The following is a 22,574-nucleotide window of genomic DNA, read 5'->3' on the forward strand; positions in this document are numbered from 1 at the left end:
ATTTATAGGATTGGCACTGGCTCTTCGCTATCTTAGCTATGATCACATGGACTACATTTGTAAGGATACAAGGGCTACCGTCTGCCAACGTGGTGCCCTGATGCAAAGGTCTGTGGCGACCCTTGGGATCAAGCCCGTTGACAGGAGCTAGTGGAGTCTTGGGCCTATGTCCTCAATGCCTGCTGTACGCTCTGAGGTTATATCAGTGGTCACTTTCGCCCCCTCAGGCAATTGCCTTCAATGAGTCCTTGACCTGTACATCGGTAGCTACTCTTCTAGGCCCAGATGAGCTCTCGGTGAGCCGGTTATGGGCTTCATAAACCCTCGACCCTTAGGTCGGTACTAGCCTTTACAGCCTCGGGGGCCTCCCCAGTAGGCTTGGCAGGACCAGAGGGGCCCCTCCTGCCCAAACCGGTCCTGTAAAAGGAGTCACCTGGCAGGGTGCCTGTCATTGAGGTAAGTCATTCGCACCGTGGACGGCATGGAACCCAGCACAGCTTATCCAGTTTACCCCGCTATACTGGGTACCTGCAGCACCATTCAATGATAATATTAATAATAATGTATTTCTTATATAGTGCTACACACCCATAGGTCTTAGAGAGCTGAAATAACAGAAGAGATTATTATCACACAGAGTGGTTCTCAATTTATCGACCTTGAAAGGATGAAGGCCTTTAAAACGCGCCTACACACAAGTGTTTCAAGGCAGGTGTGGGCTGTAGGGATACAGAAACAGCCCCCAAGTGCAGGGGTTGCCCGGAAGGCAGTGCAGATGTGCATCTGGTGTGGGAGGGGGCCTGGGCCAGAGATCAGAAGGTAGCCAGGTGACCAGTGCAGTTTCAGTCTGGAGTTCAGCAGGGGAGAGGAGGATAGAAAGCAGAAGCAAAGAGGAAGATCTTGAGGTGCTTCCGGAACCGGAGATGTTTCTCCAAGTTTCAGGGAGGCAGAGAGGCTGTTCCAGAGGGAGGCCCCAGCCGAAGAGAGAGATCTACCACCAACTCGTTGCTTGGAAAAGCGACTGACCCTGAGGGAGTTGGAGGCGGGTGAGCGAAGAGCTTGAGAAGGAAGATATTTAGGAAGAGAGAGTTGAAGGTATTGGGGCGCCAGGCCCCAGAAGGCCTTGTGGACAATGCAGAGGGTTTTGGTCCTGGAGAGATAGTCCCTGGGCTTGAGGCCAAGGACACGTCTCGCAGTCCTGTTCTGGATGAGTTTAGAGGGCGCAGAGTAGAAGCAGGTAGATTTAGAAAGAGGCTGTTGCAGCAGTCCAGCCTAGAGAGGACCAAAGCTCTGGAGAAAAGCTTCTGGGGGAAGGAGAGGAAAGGAAGAATACCTCTGAGGAGGTGCAGCTGGTAGTGTGACTTCTCAGAGACATCAGAGATGTGAGGAGAGAGAGTGGAGTCGAAGATGACCCAGAGGTTTTTAGCCTCGGAGGTGGGAGAAGGAAGGGGGCCAAGAGGCCGTCCAGAGAGCAATAGTAAAAGAGGGAGCAGGTGTGCCGATGAGGAGAATCGGTCATACTGGCATTAAGGCAGAGATCGTTGGCGGCACACCATTCCTGGATAGCGGAAAGACAGAGATGAGAGTAGGAGAAGAGATGGCGGAAGGGAGTCTGAAAATGAGTTGTCGGCCGCATAGGACAGCTAGAGATAGAGGAGAGGAAGAGGACCCAAGTTGGACCTGGGAGGGTTGATCAGAGAGACAGAGGTCCGCCAAGTCGGGGCCTGATCGGTGATAGCCAGGTTACCACCGAGACTATTGAGCAGGGTGGCATGGTTGACCATGTCAAAGGCAGAAGAGAGATCAAGTAAAGGGTGTTGGAATCGAGATTGGAGAGCATGTCTTCACGGATGTTCAGGAGAACAGTCTTCTTGCTTCTGGCATCTCTGAACCCAGACTGATGGTCATGGAGACAACTGTCCAATTCAGTATAAAGATTAAGCTGGGAGATGGCCAGTTTTTCCAGGAGTTTGCCCAGGAAAGGAGTGGAGATTGGGCGGTAGTTAGCAGGGCAGGAAGGGACGGCACTGGGTTTCTCAAGAAGAGGGTGCACATGGGAGTGCTTCAGGGGGATGGGAAGACTCCAGTGGTTGCAGAAGTCGGCTAAAGCAGGAGCAAGTGTTAATGTGGTCCTCGATGGTTTTAGAGGAACAGGGGAGAACCTGTTTTGACCATACTTTCATAGATCAGATTTGTCTTGAAACCTCGTCTGGGGAGACCAGGGGAAAGGCAGAGAAGGAGGGAAGAGAGGTGGCCACAGAAGAGCCAGAGGAAGAGAGGGGAGCAGGAGCAGGAGCAGGAGGATGAGGAGGATGAGGAGGAGGAGGAGGAGGAGGAGAAGAAGGAGGAGGAGGAGGAGAAGAGAGGACCGGGTTTCATGAGTTTTAGAGATGAAATGAGAAGCAAGGGCCGTGCAGAGGGCTTTGGATGGGATAGGAGAGGTAGAGACTACAGCAGGATTGGCCAGCTTGTTGCAGATTTTAAAGAGTTCGGGCCAAGTTGTTGGATTCCGCAGAGGCACAGGCTTGGATGAGGGCTCTTCGTGCGGACAGAGAGCCGGTATTGCCTTTGGAGCAGGCGGCAGGCCAGTTTGTCAGAGGATATACAGGAAGCATGCCATTTCCTTCCAGCCGCCCTGCCCTTGCGTTTAAGGGTGACAAGGTCGAAATCATACCAGGAGTTGCACTTAGCTTTGGGCTTCAAGCGGATCTTCATGACAGGGGCAAGAACATCAAGTGTATCAGATATAGCAGAGTGGAGCATAGAAAGGGCTGTGTCATGGTGTGAGTCAGCCGAAGGGAGAGGGGGGCGTGAGAAAGTGGCGGCGAAAGCCTCAACTGACGCACACTTCATGGGTAGGATCACTGAGAAAGTAGGTGGCAGTGCTGGAGTTGGCTTGGCCTAGGTGGTGGAAAGAGAGATGGGAGGAATGGAGAAAGTGATCACTCCAGGAGAGAGGAGTGGTGAGAGGGATAGAAAGGGGAAGGTATGCAGAGATCAGAACATCCAGAGTGTGCCCTGCAGAGTGAGTCAGGCCAGAGGGGAGGAAAGAGAGTGAAAGAGAGTTGCAGAGGTCACGCAAAAAAGTCCAGAGAAGGACAGGAAGCATCCAGGTGGTTGTTAGTCTCCAAGAAGGAGGAGTTGAGTGGTCGAGAGCAGGACGGAAGAGGAGAGGTCCGCACACTCACAGAGGAAGGAGATCTGACCAGGTAGTCGATGGATATTAGCCACAGTAAGGGAATGGCTAGGAGAGTGACAGAGCCTGCAGACGAGGCATTCGAAAGAGGAGTAGGCCTTTGTAGGAATGAGAGGCAGAGATCCACTCGGGGAAGATCAGAGCTACACCCACTCTGGGAATGCTTAGACCTGGGTGCGGAGAGGATGTTGTAGCCTTCGGGGAGGAGAGTGTCAAAGCTTGTGACAGAGCCGGCCATGAAGCATGTCTCGGTGGCGCTTTAAACATCCTGCAACTGTGAGCGAACTGAAGGAGGCTTTGGAGGAGGTAACCTTGGCCTCCTGTGATATAGAATCGAAAAAAAGAATAGGCAACTGGACTTTGGATGTAACACAATGCTCCCTTATTATTGAACTTAACACTTTCTGTCTTTTGGTCCGCTGTTCCACTGTTAGCCAGACCCTGCCTCTTTATTTCCTTTGTAGCTCGTGTAGAAGTTCCTCTAACCCCTATCCCTGAAACTCACATTCTGGTGGCGTTAGATTAACCGCTAGAACAGAAATTGGGGATAATTGCCAGAGAAGGCTGTAATGGGTCGAGTAGCCTAATAAATGTTTTCCCGAACTCATGTTTGGTCTATTCCCCTTTTATTCACCATTCACAGTATTTTGCTGTGAAGGTCATCCTCAAGTGAAATATGTCGAGCCAATGTCTGAGAAAAATTGTTTTCCAATAACTTCCTTAAAGTAAAACATTATATATTGTAGACCAGCTGTTTAGATAGGTCATTCTACAAGGCTGGCACCTTTTAACCTAATGTGTGTGTTTTAGTTTTCCCTTTCCTCATTATAGGCATCACTAACAATGAAGCATTGCAACAATGTTGAGCATTACTGACTCTATCGTGCAGTTGCTAAAGAGGAGCCCTTGTGAATGGCTGTTTTTATTTCGCGCAAAAAAACTTTAAATATAGCTGTAGTTTACGTGGTTGGCTAATGGATAGTAGAATAGTAAATATTAGGTCTATAGAACCCCATTTTAAAATGGCAGTTACAAGCTATGCTTCAAAAAATTGTTTTTCTTGAGTGTTAGGATGCTTTTATTAGTATGTGTAGAGTGTACGTGGCCTTCAGAGGGTGAGGAAGTTAGTTTAGTTGTAAGAGACAGGTTATATGGACTCAGCGGAAGGAGATGATTGGAGATATTCTTGAGCTTCACAGAAAAGTTGTTCAAGAGTCTGGAGGCCAAAGTGAAAAAGAGTCTTATGCCAGTTTGCGAGTTGTTGAGTGCGAGTGTGGTCGTTGGCAATCAGGATTGTCAGAACTGCAAATAAATCCCAAACTTGGTACAAGTCGGCAGCGGATAGCAGAGGCAAATGTATTTCTTTACAGCTGTAGAGAAATAAATGGGGAACCTGGTGAAGAAATTGGATCCCGAGTGCAGGCTCATCTGGGTTTTTATAGGGTTTTACACAATGAGGATCGTACATCTAGCATGCAAGATACATTTAGTTGGTTACATTTAAACTGTACGCTTCCTAGCGGAACATCCCTTAACCTTGGGTACTTTGTCAACAACTCTACTCGTAAGTCCCATCTCCTTTCCTCCATCCTTGTGGGTGACTCCCCCCCTCCCCCCCCAACATGGGGAAGGTACCAGAACCTTTGCAGCGAATAACAAGCTACCCCTTTAAATTTAGCATAGCGCGCATGGGCGCCCCGAGACCCTGCCCTCCGGCATCTCACCTCAATCCCTTTTTCTGCACGGATGGTGTCGGACCTGACAGCTAGGCGTGGTAACTTTTTCAACTTTCTGCATGCTCCCTGTTCTTTTGTTTTTTGGGTTTCTTCACCTACTTTCTGTGCTTTGCCTCCCCCGGTGCATGTCGGCTGCAGGAGGCTTCACGAGATGCGCATCCTGTGATCGTTCCCGGCCTCAGACCCCCATGCGCTCCGCCTTGAGTCCCTGGGGCCGACCACTGCTGGGACACGTGTGTGGCTTGCAGCTCTCTGGGTCTGGGGGCAAGGAATCCTCACCCATGTCAGAGCCAGCACGTGGCGTGGGTCCTGTGCGCCGTCTCTTCCAGGGCGAGGCGCCAGGCCCAAAGATTGCAGACAAGCATGTGGCAGAACTGGCTCCTTCGCATTCGGAGTGGGTCACTCAAGGGTTCTAGTGCTCTTTCTTCAGTTAGTGGCGTCAGGCACTGTGACACAGGCGGATGGTCTCCGCAGGGTTACATTTATCACTCTCAGCCTTTTGGATACCTGCCCCAGGCTCCTAGGTGCTTTCATCAGGAAAGAAGGCCCTGCGCGGCAGAGGGCGATGCCCCCTCTGGATCCGGCAGCCTGTGACGATCGCTTCTTCGAGCACTTCCTTCTCCTCATGTGCTCCCTCCAGATGTCTGGGCTCCTTAAGGGCCTCATCAAGAAGGTGGTTCCTCCGATCGTGCCTCCTTGGCCTCCACCCCTGGGTCCTCCGGGAGTGCCAGTACTGCAGCCCATTCTGCCTCAGGTCCAGGCCCTGTGGGTGCTTCCAAGACTTCCTCCTCCAGTACCACCAGCGCCAGTACCACCAACGTCGCCTCCTCTGCAGTCGCCTGTCGAGGTCCAACTGCCTTTGGGATCTGACTGGGTGGAGGGGGAGGGTGTTCCGACTCCTCTAATGCAGGACCCCAACACTCTATTATCCCCCACCCCCCATTCTGGAAAAAAAAGGGCAGATAATGATGGTGACGACCCACAGGATGAAGAGCCTTCGGCATCGGTGAAGGAATTTCATGACAGTCTTCAGTGTCTTGCAGAGTTTTTGAGAGTACCCCAGCCAGAGCAGAACCCCCAGGTATCAGGGGTGCTGGTAGAGGTCCTTGACCGGTGCACTACCAGCCGCTACGGCATTCCCCTTCAGAAAGATCTCCTTTCAGTGACTAGAAAGGTCTGGGAGAAGCCCCGGGCCAACGCCCAGATGAACAAGAAATTGGAGTCCTCCTGTCTCCCACCCTCAACCACACTCTTCCGTCGTGGCGGCGGCCTGCTTGTATTCCAAGCCATCTTACTTGTTGTCCACAGCAGGTGCCGCCTCCAGCTGTCTCTCCAAGGAGGAAAACGTCTTAGTCTTTCAGGAGGAGATGTTCTCTCAACGCCGGGCTGCACTTGAAACAGCCCAACGCCGACACACTCCTAGCTGCAGTGTATCAGTAGCTGTGGCGAGAGATCTGCAAGTTCCTGCCTGACTTCCCTCTGGAGAGCCGGTCCCCCTTTAAAGCTGATTGGTGGAGGCCCGCGCGGTTGCGCCGGACCTTGTGGAATCCTCTGTCTCTCAGATCGACACAGCCAGCAGAGGCCTCTGCCTGGGGGTCGGGATGAGGCGGACGGCGTGGATGCATGCCACAAAATTCTCCTTGGTTGTGTAGGAGAGGATTCTAGACCTTCCGTTCGAAGGGATGGACCTCTTCATTCATCCACTGATGACGAGCTGACAAAAAGACCTCCACGCAGACTGCTAAGTCCTTGGCCATCCTGACCAAACAAATGCAAAAGTCCTTGCCCTAGACCCAGGGCAGGTCCGATTTCAAACCCTGCTCCTTCAATGGCTTGAAGGGGTTCAGGGACCGCGGTATGCAGAGCCACACAGGTCCCCCAGCGACCACAGAAGAAAGCAGCAGAGGGTCTTGCAGTGCTTTTTTCGCTCCCCCTCCTCCGCTCCTGCCTCGGATGCCAAAAAGCAATGATGAAACGGTCAGGGAACACAGCTCGCCTGTAGGGGGCTGGCTTGCTCTCGTCACGGACAGTGGAAGTGTTGTTTCAGGAGTCCTTTGATTCTTTCGGTAGTCTCCACGCGCTTCAGTCTTCCTCATCCTTCTCCTCTACCTTTCTTCTCCTCTGCTTCAGATAGGGCCGCTGGCACTGTTGCGGCAGATCCTTTCTCTTTCGGACATGCAGACGGTGGAGCCGGTTCCTCAGTCGGACAGGGGCTCCGGCTTCTACTCCAGGATTTTTGTGGTACCCAAGAACAACCAGGCTAGCCTGAGGGTATTCCTGGACCTGTCATTCCTCAACCTACCTTTACATCTCGAACGCTTCAAGATGATCACCCCAGCACACATAGCGGAGTCTCTATGTGCAGGGGACAGGATGTGTCCCCTAGCCCTCAAAGATACGTACATGCATGTCCCCATCTATCAGCCGCACCGGAAATTCCTGCGGTTCACGATCATGTCACACAACTTCCAGTATAAGGTGTTGCCATTCGGCCTAAATTTGGCCCCCCGTGTGTTCACGAAGCTCATGAATGCGGTGGCCGGCCTCCTCCACCTGAAAGGCCACCACCTATACCTCTATCTGGACGACTGGCTGGAGAGAGCCAGCTCGCCCGAGGGGGCAGTGCACACCGGCCAGCGAATGGTGCATGTTCTTCACCAGCTAGGGTTCTTCACCAGCAAGGGTTCTTCCTCAACTAGGAAGTTGCAGTAGACACCCGCCCAGGACCTGGTGTTCCTTGGGGTGCGCTGGTATGCAGTCGCTCAGTCGGTGTTCCTCACGTCCAAAAGGCTCCAGTCCCTCTACGCGGCGATAGAGCACTTTCTGGCCAATTCAGCCATCTCGGCATGGTGGTTCCAGCACCTTCTGGACCTGATGGCATCATGTGTGCTCACTGTGCGGTACACCCGCCTCGAGATGAGACGACTCCAGTGGTACCTGGGGGACAACTGGGATCAGTAAATGGGGTCTTAATTGGACAGAATCCCTATCCCTCTGTCCCGCCTTCCGGATCTTCACTGGTGGCTTTTGGACTGCAATGTGGCAGTGGGCGCCCCATTCACCAACAGGAGCCCACTCTTTTTGGTGACAATGGATTCTTCCCCCGCAAGCTTGTAGTCTACCCTGGAGGGCTATTCGATTAATGGCGCATGGTCCAGGACGGAGGCCCTCCTGCATATCAATCTGCTGGAACTCCGCGCGGTGGGCCTTGCGCTCAGGGCTTTTCTGCTAGTCATCAGGGACAAGGCGGGTCTGGTCCGTACCGACAGTTCCACAACAATGTTATACTTGAACAAGCAGGGCGGCACCCGTTCTCCCCTCCTGTGCATGGAGGTGGTGCATGGGGTGCAAAACCTACAAATGGGAGTTACACCAACTGTTTGTTGCCTCTGTTCCAGAAATGGGGGTTTCCGGATTTGGACTTATTTGCATCGCCTCTGAATTCCAAGTGCCCCCTCTCGCTTCATGGGCGGTTCAGGGGTATCTGGGGGACACGTTCCAACTCTGCTGGTACGGCCGCAAGTGCTATGCGCTTCCTCCTCCATCTCCATTGTTCCAGCGAACCATGTGCAGATTCTGAGCCTCTGTGGGCTGCAGCCTCATCCTGATTGCCCCCTCTCCCTTCACTGGCCATTGAGGGTTTGGTTCTTTGATCTGCTGCAGTTGCACTCCCAGGTGCCTGTGCCTCTCCCGGTCCCCAGCAGGGAATTCCTGTTGCAGCCGGGCAGGGGGGTGGAGCATCCGAATCTGGCCAGGCTGGCCCTCGGCCTGGCTTCTGATCACCTAAGACTGTAACAATCCCAGTTTTCAGACAACTGGAAAATCATCCAGAAGGATAGGAGGCCCTCCATGCGTTCTTAATACAAGAGCAAGTGGTCCAGGTTCTGCCACTGGGCTCATGAGAAGGGGCTGCATCCCCTCATCTGCTCCCTGGACGACATGCTGGCTTTTTCTGCACATCTGGCTCATTCTGGCATCCAGGTCGACACCTGTCGCACCTATTTTGCAGCCATTGGGGCCTACAAGAATTTCCAGAGCACATTTTCTTCAGCGGCCAACCCAGTAGTTGAGGCTCACCTCAAGGTGTTATCCAGGTGATTTCCTCCAGTACATAGGCTGCACCCGTTCTGGGTCCTCAATGTGGTTCTTGTGGCTTTACAGAGTAAACCCTTTGAGCCGATGGCCATGGTGGACATCAGGCTGGTGACGCTAAAGGCGGTGCTATTGGTAGCACTCACTTCTATGTGCAGAATCGGTGAGCTGCAGGCTCTGTCGTCATGCGAACCCTTCACCACCTTCCACAATGACAAGGTCATCCTGCGCACTCATCCAAACATCTTGCCCTATGCGGTCTCTCCGTGAATCAGGAAATCTGCATGCCACTGTTCTTTCCAATATCATATACACACGAGGGAAAACTCGATCACTGTTGGGAACTGGAGACATGGGATGCATATATTAGTTAACAATTTGTTTGACCATCAAATGACTGTGTTTGATATTTGTTTACATGTATTATGTCCTTTGGGACGGTTTTAAGCTTTTTCATATTTAATAGCTGTATGTTTTTCTAATGTACTAATGATTCTAATTTGTTTTTGCTTCATTCAATATGAGTTATGAAGATGTATTCATTACATTTTCAAATAGATAGCAGAGCTACTTAGTGATCTGGGTAAAGCAACAGCTTACATATAATCTAAATACCTATATATCATTATTATTTTTTTTAATTAATCCTGGTGGGAATAAACCTTCTTCATATGTAAGTGTTCTTTCCAAACATGCATTTGGAGTCGGATAGGGCGTTGCACTCCTTAGATCTGAGGAGAGTGCTCAAGTTCTGTCTCTCCTGGATGAGTTCTTTCTGGAAGTCTGAGGTGGTGTTCATCACGTTATGGGGCTCGGCTCACAGCACCCATGCGTTCAAAGCCTCTATTGCCCGTTGGATGGTCCAGGCCATTGCAGAGGCTTACACGGCCATGGGTAAGGCTGTTCCCGCTGGGATTCATGCCTACACGGGCAGGGCCAAGGCTACGGCTGGGAAGTATGAGTAATAAAAGTTAAAATAGACTGATTACTCTATGCTGATATTGTCCTGCTAGATCAAACACCAGTGGGACTTCAGCGACAACTGGAAGCCTTGAACATATATACACAATCCAACGGACTAAAACTCAATCCACAAAAATCCTTGATAATGGCGTTTGAAGGAAAATTGAAAGTGGAAAAAAGAGCTACACATGGCACCTGGATGGAAAAAAGATACCCCAAGTCACAGCGTTTACATATTTAGGAATATTACTGAACACCTCAAGAACGGATTAACAAAGGTTAATAATGCTGAAAGCCAAAGTGAAGACTCTCGCAAACCAGGGGAAAATCTTGATGGGGAGATATTGTGGATTTACAATCAAACCATTGATTGTGTTTTATAGATTAAAAGTAATACCCATACTAACATATGGGGCAGAAACAGTTTTCACATTCAAACAGGAAAATTAGACGGTGATTGAAGGCATGTTCTGGAAGACAATAATGAGACTACCAACAAGCATACCAATGCAAGCATTAAGAATGGAATTAGGCCTCACTGCACTGAACATGATAGTCACATGTAAAACCATAGCATTGTATCACAAATGATTGGAGGTGCCTAGTATGGGAGGCTTCACAGTCCTTAAGGAGGCAATGACGAACAAAGCGGACGTCACACTAACAGAATGGAAAATAAATCTGTCAAGCCACAATCCAAGATCTGGGTGAAACAGAGGCAATGTTAATGTCATGATGCCTACCTCCAAGGAGCCAGGTCCGACCCAGCATCCCCACAGGCAGGCATCATTTCCCCCAGGAGAGTGCCAGCGGGCCCAAGCTGGGGCCCTTTGGACGCAGTCCTGGCGCCTTAGGCGCCAGGCTCATGTTGGACCCCTGGCCTGGCGCCTTAGGCGCCAGGCTCATAAAGCTAGGCATGTGTTCAAGTGTTTTAATGTGCACTTACCTGATGCAGACCATGCTGCTACATCCAGGCCCTCTTGAGGCCTGAATGGAACTACTTTACCTGTGGGACTACTTTCCACCCGGGTGTGGTCGGGGAAGGATACATACCTGATCGGTGGAAGGATACACACTGGGAACTTCTTCCAAAGCTATTTAAACCACACCCGATCAGCAACTCACGCTTCGCGTTGTTCTGCTCCTCGCAGCTGGACGCTCACCGTGTCAGCTCCTGCATCTGGACTTCAGCCACGCCTGTCGGCATCCTGGGTCACCTGCAAAGGGAGACAAGAGACCTTACCAGCTGAATCTGCACCACGGAGACATCACCGACGATCCTGAAAGGGAAGACATTATTTTTTAAAAGCATTTTGTTACGAGCGCTGCATTTCACTCGCCTTTCCTGGGTTCCTCCATCTTCAGCAGCGATCATCCGGATACACAGCCACTTCCCAGAGCCTAGAGAAAAAGACAAGAATAAGAGGTGAGAGAAGGAAGGGAATAAGACTTACCTGTTGGGTCATTCCCATTTCATTTCGGGTCTTGCCGCTTCCAGGCATTTTCCGGACCCCGGCCCCTATGGGGAAAAAAGACAAAGACATAGAATGAGCGTATGCAAAGACAGTTCCCGAGCGCTCATCCAGATCTAACCTGCCATTTACTGGAACTGGAACTGCACGTTTCACTTCAGGTCGGTGCCATATCTCCGGCATTCCGAACCCCGGCCCCTAAGGGGAAGAAAGACATGAGCATTAGCGCTTGCTGCAAAAGACAATGAACATTATTATTAAGCTTGGACTTTTGAACTTGCAACAGAACTTTTACAGAGCCTTACCTGAATAGTCAAGCTTACCTGAACTCCCACCAATCCTCAATCCAGTGAAGTAACTGGGTTTCAATGCGCCCCTGCATCAGAAGCAGGATGGAGAGCTCATCCTTCCTGACCCTAAGGTGAGACTTCACAGGGAAACGTGGAAGGGTATCGTGGAGGGTTGGAAGAGAGTGGGAGGCTTGAGCATAACTCAGTCAGTAGGTAATACTCCCTTTTCACGCACAGGGGAATATTCCTGCGAGCCGGAGAAGCCAGAGTAGAGGGCCCTTCCTGTCCATCTTCAGAGTCATGCGCTTCACCATTGAAGAAGCATCAGCACTCGAAGCCAGACCTGCGCCTCCGTGGGAATCAGGTGAGCGTTACAGTTAATTGATAATACTGAAAGAATAAAGATGAAACTATATAGAGCGGACTGGATAAGAACACAAGATCAATGCCAGAAGCTCAAACACTGTGGCAAATCATTTGTGGAAAGTCGAAAACTAAATACCTTACCACAATATTTGGAGAAATTTCCAAACTGGGCATTTTGAGACCAATATCTCCGATTCAGGCTAAATCTTTTTCCTACAGGGGAAATCCTAAATGTGATGTCAACACAAAAGACAAAAATAATATGCAGATGGTGCGAAAACCCGGATATAGTGGAAACACTATAACACTTGGTGATGTTTTGCCCTGGACTGGAACATATACGAAAAAGACATATGGCAGATGTTATTACAAAACAGGTGGGAAAAACGTATGAAGACTGGTGGTTAGAGCTCCTGAGAAGCCAGCAGATAACTCATCCTAGTGCTGGTAAAATTGCTAAGGGACATATTCGTTGATGGTAACTGAGAAAACAGAAGTGATGAAAGAGTTTTATAGACATTGATAATTCAATCTTGTAAATTATGAAATATAAATGTAAAAACCAAATGATGCCAGTAAAAAGGAAATAGTTTCTCATTGTAAGTGACTAGCATACTCAGTCCTTGTTCAACATAGCCGGGTATTAGTGTCCAAAATGTAAAAAGGGGACTGAGTTGACGCTGCAGAGGGCAGGGTCTCGGGGGCTGGCCAACGCCTGGGGCCACGGCACTGCACACTGCAAAATGTGATGGGGTTGCATATTTTTTCTTGCCAAAGGTTTCTGTTCTGTCCCCATGTTGGGGGACACCTACAAGGATGGAGTAAAGGAACGGGACTAAGGTCTGAGTACTCTAGTCACTACAGTGAGTAACTTTAATTTCTGCTCACAACTTTGTTTTCCCCTACCATATGACACGATACCCACCCATGTTAGATTGCTCTACCATACGTTATTAGTTACTGTCTGATGTGAGCAGTCAGGAATGAAAGTCGGACACAAGTTAGACATGGTTTTGGCTAAATACTTTTATTGATAAATAAAAAGGGGTTGGGAAAATGCCTGTGTCCCTGCACTAGCGGTTTTCCCTAACTGAACTCAAAACTAAGGATCTGGCAGTGTCAAAATGTCCAAAACAAAACCGTCCTGTGTCCAAAGTACTAGTATGACCTGCACATTCTAAAGAAATTAACTTGAAGGTGAAAAGGATAATGTCTTTGGCTTAAAGTATCTCCAGGATATGGTTCCTTGCTCTAGAGAATGTTTCCCTTCCCCTGGATTCTTCTTCACGTTTTCCTGCAAAAAATAGTTCATAGTATTCCTCTTGTTTGTTCTGTTCTAATACAGAAACTCCTTAGGTGTCTTTGCGTTGAGGGTGGTTCTTCTTGTTTTCTCACCCTTTCAGATATTTGGGTCGGCTTAAAAGCTTTGTGCCTTCTTATGCACAAACTCCCTTACAGAAAACAGAATGTCTTTACTCCTCCGAATATTGAGAAACATACACACCAAAAACGTATTTTAAGATTGGATAGCTTTATTTCAGTGATCTGTTCCTTGTTCTTATCCTCTGAATGCTATGGTTTTCCTTTTGAGTAGTCCTTTGGGCACACTGTATTTTTATAACAAAAGGTTTCCTAACACTTGAATTTTAAAAAGGCGTTCGTTTTGCATTCTAAACCATAAGTTTGTGGTGCAGAATACCTCCTTACCTAAGAAACCATCCTGTTTCAACATTCATGATTTTAGAAAGAAAATGTCTTACATTTTATGAATTGTCTCATGATTGGGCGTTTCTCATTGCCCTATTTTATTACTTTGTGACATATAAAGAAGCCAGAAAAGTCATTTCATTAGTGTACCATTATTCATTTATAAGACAAATAGATAATTTTTACATAAACAACTTGTAGTTCAATTTGTATTCAAAGAACTAGGATGGTCATTTCCAAATATACCGTGCTATTTGTGGTGGTACAATCTTACGAACATACATAGCCAAACCTTGTGTTGAACCTTCTATCCTCTGATATTACATACCTTCTTTTGCTGTGAGAATCACAGTTGCCTTAAAACATTATTTTATCACAAAAAATGTAATCTACTACAGACACTTTTACTCGAATAAAGCAAAGTCCAAGCAGTGCATTCTTGTAATTTACTTTTGGTGGAAGGCACTTAATTTCTTTTAACCAACTATAGCTGTGTCTGTTTGTATGATGTATTATTTTGTGCTTCTGTGCTTCAGAGGTATTTAGATCATTGTTTTCTTTCTTTTCTATAATGGTCCTTTGACCAATCCTAGGCCCTAGGACAATGCAGACAGAGGTATATGTATTGAAACAAACATGTGTCGTGGATGCACGCTACTAAATGTAATTCAGATGTACACGACCATATACTGGCCTTACCGTTTGAAGGAGCGGATTTGTCCCATGCATCTACAGATAAAAAACCTACTGAAAATGAAGGAATTCTCAGACTACCAAATCATTAGCTATTTTAGCTATACCTACTCCCAATAGTTTTGGTCAGGGGCACAGCAGAACAGACAAAGGACCCATGTAATCTGGGGGTTCTAGAGGCTTTCAGCAGAGCAGAGCTAGGCAACCAGACAGGTCTCCCAGCCTCCACAGCTGCAAACAGCGTACAACTCGAAAGGGTTTTTTCCCATCCCCCTCCTCCGCACCAGCCTCCGATGCAAAGAAACAATGAGGGCAGCTTTTGGGTCCACAGTTGCCCAGTGGATACTATCCGTAGTTTCCACAGGTTTTTGCCTCCCAATACATCAACATCCTCCCTTTTCACCTCCTCTCCTTTAGAAAGGGCCACCAGAGCTTTTGGAGGGATAGCTGGTCTCATACAGAACCAAGCAAGTACTCTTCTCCCAAAAGGGCTCAGGGTTTTACTTTAGGATGTTTGCCATCCAGAAGAAGAACCAGGCTTGCCTGTAGTGTTGGAACTTTCGTTCCTCAACCTTCTCCTCACATGATGGTTACGTCTTTGCAGACTGCATAATCTCTCAGCGTGCGAGCCTGGATGTGCTTCCTGAAACTGATGGGTGCATACTTACATGTCCCGATATGGCACCCATACACTTTTTACGATTCACAGTGATGGGACTCCACTTTCAGTACATTCAAATTCCTTCCGTTTGGCTCAAACTCCGCTCCTCATGTATTCACGAAAATCATGAACACAGTGGCAGCAGTACTCCAGGCCAATAGTCGCCACGTCTATCCCTATCTAGACGGCTGGCTTGTCAGAGCCAGCTCGCCAAAGGAAGCACAGAAGACGATGCAGTATCTCGCAAACATGCTCTTCGATGTGAGGTTTTCAATCAACCTAAAGAAGTTCGATCTCATGCCATCCCAGACTTCTCTTTTTTCCTGGGAATCAAGTGGGACACCGGCAAACAAGATTTGTACAACTCATGAGGGAGTCCAGGACTTTCAGAGAACAGTTTGTCACTTCTTCAGCAGAGAGCCAACATTTGCTGGGGCACATGGCAGCCTGTATGCTTGCAGTGCCTCATGCCAGACTCTGAATGAGATTTCAGTTGCATCTAGCAAAGTCATGCAATCAAGAAGACTGGTCCGAATCAGACTGCCCAAGAGTTAACTCATGATCCTTAGTGGGTGAACATGGAAACAAATTGGGCTTCTTTTGTTCTGTCAGAAGCCTTGGTTAGGATCACGACAGACTTGCCGTTAGAGGGCTGGGGAGCCAACAGCTTCTCGGTCCATGGGTTATGGTCTACAGAGGGCATATGGCAACACATCACCTTTTTGGACCTCAACGCTATAGGGATGGGGCTCAAAGCCTTCCTTCTACTCATCAGGGACAGGATGGTCCTCATCAGGACGGACAGTTCCACGTCCATGTTCTGTGTGAACAAGCAGGGGGAGAGGACACTATCTCCTCCCCTGTGCAGACTAGCTATACAGATTTGGGAGTGGGCTCTTACCCACAACTTTCAATTGTCAGCCATACTCCTTCTGGGCGAGAACAATTGGGAAGTGGGCAGACTGAGCAGGTTAGGATTGGGGAATTACGAATGGGGAAATATGTCCAGAAGCCCTTTTCCCACTGTTCTAGTCTTGGGCAGACCCGGGTGTATTCCTTTTTGCCACAAAAGACAACTCGAAATGGCACTACTTTGCATCACAGATGGGCTCAGACAGCCAATCTTTAGGGGATGCGTTCCATATCTCATGGAACAACCTATGGTGCTATGCGTTCCCTCCAACCCCTCTAATTCAAAGGATCTTGTGCAAGTTCAGGAAATCAACAGGATACTTCATCATCATCCGTGTGGTAACTTAGTGGCCATCCAGAATATGGTGCTCTGATGTGATCTACATGGCTTGTCAATGTCCAGTTCCTGACTAAGCAGAGATGGGCACTGGTCCACCCAGCACCAGATCTGCTGGCCCGAGCGGCTTGGTTCCTGAGTAATTAACATTCGGGCATCTGGGACTATCCGATCAAAATTCAGAGATAATCCAACAGGCAAGAAATAATTAATGTGATTAAATGAATGGGACCAAAATACAACTTTGAAGGCGTTCAAACAGCCTACTGGATGGCCACATGATGATGATATAATAAACAAAGGCGGTTTTAATTATTAACCAACCAGGGGTTAGACATATAATATTTATTGAAGCATGATTCAAATATGTTTATGAAAAATACATGACTGAAATATTAATTCATAACAAGACAAAATGCATGAAGTAATATCAGAAGTGTCCAAAAAGTTATACACAAACACCACCAGAGGAAATGCAAAGATGTGACATCAACCCTAATGCTAATATATACATAAATGATACATAGAGACCCTACATGTTTCTGTCGACATTGCTAGACTGCTTGTTATCAGGGGTAATATAATGTAGATTTAGGTTTTCATCTAGTGTGTGGACACCACAATTCAAGTCTCTCCATTCACCCAACTACAACATAAAAACAAAATGCCAAGTCACGACAATACAACCCATAGGACATGTGTCAAATTAACAACAGTATAAATGCGTATATATATTTCTGAGGCTTGTGGAATCTGCTTAGATCACATGCTGTGCATAGGCCGACATCTAGTGGAAGCTGCGGAGTATTAGTTTGTTTTTCGAAACTCGAAAATGGGCGTCGACACAGGCGTGCCAGTAATACTATCTCTAGTGTGACGTCCACTGTACCCAAGATCCCTCACGCGCCTACGATCCTCAGATTGTTTTTTTCCGCCATACTGGTCGGAAGCATCTTGCGGAGTCCCCTGGCCTTAGCCATACTTTTGCTAATTATTGAAGTTTAAAATTATTTATTAACATCCTTCCCCACCCCGACGTCGACACTCGACGACGGCTGGAGAAGACATCGACCGTCGGCTGCTGCACGACGGATCTGGGCCTCGGAAGGCCGCTGGCCTCGGCCCGGGCCTAGTAGGCCGCTGGCCTCGGCCCTGCAAGTAGGGAGAGTGGGGGGTGGTACATACTCTTCACTCTTGGTATATAGGTACACCTTATATATTTCCTACACTTACCAGCCCACTGCCTCAAGGTGCGTATGGAGGGTACCCCTTTCCAATTCTGCCCCAAGTGCAACCGCAAATACCCTTGGGTCGACAGGCATGCCACGTGCAATCTCTGCTTGCCGAGGGACCACCCCGAAGCAAACTGCAGAGCGTGTAGTAGGTTTAAGCCTAAGACACTTAAGGACCGTTCGACAAAGCGTTGGGCCCACCACGCCAGGCAGGCGGCCATGGCAGCGGAGGGCGCCTTCAGCGATGGCAGCGACGCCGTACTTTCGGACGGCGAGGGCATTACGGCGTCGAAAGACTGCCGAGCGCAGGTCCCCGACCTCAGAAGGTTGTCCGGCAGGGCGGCTATGGGGAAGACCCCCGGCGACGCAAGCGCTACACACCCTACACACACTAAGCACACTAAGTCCAACCGAACCTCGACGACGTCGACTTCTCGGAAAGAGGCACAGATAGAACGGTCCGACTCGGTGTCCTCTGGGCGCTCTCGATCGAGATCGCCTCATGACGCAAGGCAATCATCCACTCTTGCCAAGAGTGCCTCGCTCCCTAGATTAACGGAAGTTCGATCGTCGGAAGACGAAAACGACTTCCACCCCCAGGCCGCGCTCCAGGAGACCGAGGCCGCAGTTAACACCAGCGAGGCCCCACGCTCGAAACACACAGATACCTCTCCAGACCCTCGACGCCAGGCGTCGAAAGTCTCTGGGGCCTCCAAGGGGCAGGGAAAACATTTTTCCATGCACGGGGATGGGGGGAAACAGCGGAAAGCACAGCCTTCCACTCCTGTAAGACCATCCTTCCACCCTAAGCAGACAGACAAACACAAATCTACTGGGACATCAACATCCAGCAAGGGTACCCTTGATAAGTCCTCTAAGTTGCCTACTAAAGTCATACCCTGTTCCAAAGAATGGTCCAGTGAAGACATAGACAGGGTTATGTCAAGGATGTCTTCCTTAGCTGATTTTTATAACAAAAACCCAGAACATTTCCTTTCGTATGACCCTCAAGGGGCCACACCCTCGGGCTCCTCTGATCCTATCCCCCTAAGTAAAAAGGCCCGGTTCGAAAGACCTGAACCCTTCGAGATGCAGCCTTACTCTACTCCATACTCTACTCCACACCCCAGATACCAAGGACAGCCTTTCCCTGAAGGGGACCAGGAGTTTAGAATTATGGAGGAACAAACCGGGACTGAATACTATGCGGATGATGAGGACCTGGAGGAGGTAGAAGATGAGCAGGAAATTTACAGAGTAGATTCCCCGGTAGAGAGCGAAGCCCCAGTTACCGACTCGCCAGTTGATAACCAGCCCCTCCTTAATGAAGTTCTCGCTCGCGCAGCAGAACATTTTCACATCGACACCCACGGTGTACAGGAGGAAAGGGACTTCGCAGAAGAGTTGGTGGGAGAGAGGAGGCCGGTCGCTCAGACCATCCCTATCCTTAAATCCATCCAACGTAGAATAGATCCATCCCTGGTGAATCCTAACCTCACCAGAGCCGTCAACCCCAGAGTCGAAAAACTTTTTCGGGCAGCCCAGTCTGACCCTCTTTATATAAGAGGACATCTTAAACCAGACTCCCTAGTGGTTACCAACACTCGGAAGAGGGCTGGGACACCCTTATCGTCGTCAGAAGCTCCTCCCGACAAGGAGAGCAAAAAACTGTACGGGTTTGGCAGGAAGGTAGCCTCAACGTCCGCCTACCAAGCAAGGATTGCAAACTCCACCACCCTGTTGGCAAGTTACAACTGCCATCAATGGGAAGAGGTCGCGGCGCTCATAGCCTCTGCTCCTGAACCGTTAAAGGGCTAGTTGGCTTGGATCTCGGCAGAAGGGAGAGCCGTGTCTGGTTGCATATTAAAAGGAACTTTCGACGCCGCGGACAACGCAGGAAGATTGATAGCAGAAGGTACTGTTATCAAGAGACATGCGTGGTTACGGCAGTCGGGGTTCAAAACAGAAACCTAGGCTTCATTAATAGACAAGCCGGTGGAACCCGATCTATTGTTTGGGAAAGCGGTCGAAGACGCACTTAAGAATGCCAAGGACGAATACGAGACTCTCAAATCCCTTGGCCAGCTTACCAACAAACCCCCTAACCAGAGGGGGAACAGTAATTTTCGTCGCCCACGCGGCCAAAATTCACAAAGAGGCAACTATGCCCAAGGACAGGGTACACAATGGAACAACAACCAGCAGTCTACCCAAAGTTACGGCAGGGGTAACAAGAGAGGTCGTGGAAGAGGCAGAGGCAGCCCCAACAAGGGAGGTGGCACGCCTCCACCAAAGCAGTGACGCTCAGTTCAGGGTCCCTTCTCACGCAACCCCAGTAGGGGGACGCATTTCCAACTTCACCCAGGCTTGGGAAGGGATCACCTTAGACAGATGGGTGCTGTCAACAGTGTCCACAGGATATTGTATAGAATTACTGCAGCGTCCCCGGAACCACCCTCCACGACAAAGAATACACTCCTTAGATCATCAGAAGATCCTTCTCGAGGAGATCGCCATTCTGCTAGAAAAGGACGCGATAGAACTCGTCCCAGGACACCAGGTAAACAAGGGTATCTATTCAACTTACTTCCTTGTGCCAAAGAAAGATTTGACAATGCGCCCAGTATTGGACTTAGGGCCTGCCAACAAGTATGTCAAGCCCCAAAAATTCCGTATGACCACGCTACAAGAGGTAATCCCCCTCCTAAAAAAGGGGGATTACATGGCAACCTTGGATATGAAAGATGCTTATTTTCATATTTCCATGCTCCCAGCGCACAGAAAATACTTGCGCTTCAAGGTGGACAGTCGCCACTACCAATTCAAGGTACTGCCCTTCGGGATAGCTTCAGCACCAAGGGTATTCACCAAGGTACTGGCGGTGGCAGCTGCACACCTACGCAGGGAGGCAATCCCAGTGTACCCTTATCTGGATGACTGGCTCATAACGGGGGAAACCCCAGGAATTTGCAGGTCAAACATTCAGAGGACTATCGACCTCCTCCACGAATTAGGCTTCTCTATCAACGAGAAGAAGTCAAGTCTGGTGCCAAGCACCTCAAAACAGTTCCTAGGAGCAATCCTAGATACGCAGAAAGGGTTGACCTTCCCTTCGGAAGAGAGAATTCGGAATATACTACTGCAAATTCCACATTATCAGTCAGGTCAACAAATAACGGTACGCAAAGCAATGCGGTTACTGGGCATGATGGCGTCATGCATTTACCTGGTCCCCCACGCGCGTCTGCGCATGCGTCCCATGCAGGAATGGTTGGCGAAACAGTGGTCTCAGGCAAGTGGTCAGTGGGACGATCTAGTGGTCGTTTCGCCAACACTCGTACAGAGTTTACACTGGTGGACAAGAGAGAATCTCGCAAGGGGAAAACCCTTTTACGATCCAGAAGTACAGGCAGTGGTGACTACAGATGCATGCCTGACTGGGTGGGGAGCTCACCATCTCCACCACACAGCTCAGGGTCTCTGGTCTCACTCAGTAGCCAAGAACCACATCAACCTGCTAGAGCTTCTGGCAGTATTCCGAGCGCTTCGGGCGTTCGAGCCCCATCTGCTAAACTTGTCGGTGCAGATCCGGACGGACAGCACGACAGCCATGTTCTATCTGAACAAACAAGGAGGGACTCGTTCGCCAAATCTGTCCAAGCTTGCCCAGAAAATCTGGATATGGGCACTCAGACGGAACATCTTCCTGTCATCACAACATGTTCCAGGGGAGCTCAATTCCCTAGCGGATGCCCTAAGCAGAGACTCCCTCCCAGAAGAACACGAATGGGTCCTTCACAGAGATATCGTAGAAGATCTCTTCTCTCAGTGGGGTTTCCCCACTATAGACCTATTCGCCACAAGCGAAAACAAACAATGTCCAGGATTTGCATCCAAGTTCCCCCAGCCAGACTCCCAAGGGAACGCCCTGTGGATGAACTTGTCAGGGATGTTTGCGTACTCTTTTCCACCAACTCCTCATCAGGAAGGTGGTGTACAAGATGAACAAGGAATCGATGACGCTCGTCCTAGTTGCTCCCATGTGGGCGAGACAACCATGGTTTCCACACCTACGCAGGATGGCGGTGTGCGAGCCCATCAAACTCCCAGCCTGGCACAACCTACTGTCCCAGCAACAAGGTCAAACAGTGCACCAGGAACCCAACTCAATGAACCTGGCAGCATGGCTCCTGAGGTCATAGAGTTTGGCCATCTCAATTTACCACAGAGGTGTATGGACATCCTAAAAGAATCCAGGAAACCAAACACAAGGCACTGTTACTTTGACAAGTGGAAGAGATTCGTTATTTGGTGCCAGAATAAACAAATCAACCCAGTTGATTGCACTCCTTCCAACGTTGTAACATACATGCTCCACCTGCTGGACGCAGGTTTGGTTTTTAACTCTCTGAAAGTACACCTGGCAGCCCTCTCGGCTTACACCACATCCCATAACAAAGTATCGTGGTGGAAAGTACCAGTAGTTAAAGCCTTCATGGAAGGAGTAAAGAGACTTCACCCTCCTATTTCGAACCCACCGCCAGGATGGGACCTCAATGTGGTGCTAGCTAAGCTCATGGGCCCCCCTTTCGAACCCATGCATAAAAGTAGTCTCAAACACCTGACTTATAAAACGGCCTTCTTAGTAGCCATTACCTCTATAAGAAGGGTCAGTGAAATTCAGGCTCTGTCAGTGCAGGATCCTTTCTTTACTATCCACAAAGACAAACTGGTTTTACGCACACACCCTAGGTTCTCACCTAAATTTATATCTAAGTTCCATGTAAACCAGTCCATCGAGCTTCCGGCTTTCTTCCAGAACCCGCAAAGCTCAGCTGAGGTGAAACTACACACCCTTGATGTGCGTAGGGCGGTCCTCTACTATGTAAATAAAACCAGACCGCTAAGGAAAACAGA

The 22,574-nt window shown here is 49.1% G+C and overlaps 1 protein-coding gene and 1 long non-coding RNA gene across 7 annotated transcripts in view; one reads left to right on the plus strand and one right to left on the minus strand.

The window, feature by feature from the left end:
- Positions 1–22,574, plus strand: part of RAPGEF6 (Rap guanine nucleotide exchange factor 6) — a 1,719,096-nt gene that overhangs the window by 545,219 nt on the left and 1,151,303 nt on the right. The gene's annotated exons all lie outside the window — the stretch shown is intronic.
- Positions 1–22,574, minus strand: part of LOC138581310 (uncharacterized) — a 519,684-nt gene that overhangs the window by 127,602 nt on the left and 369,508 nt on the right. The window lies entirely within an intron of this gene.

Source organism: Ambystoma mexicanum, chromosome 3p (assembly GCF_040938575.1).
Source record: "Ambystoma mexicanum isolate Mex_15411 chromosome 3p, UKY_AmexF1_1, whole genome shotgun sequence".
Taxonomy (NCBI): domain Eukaryota; kingdom Metazoa; phylum Chordata; class Amphibia; order Caudata; family Ambystomatidae; genus Ambystoma; species Ambystoma mexicanum.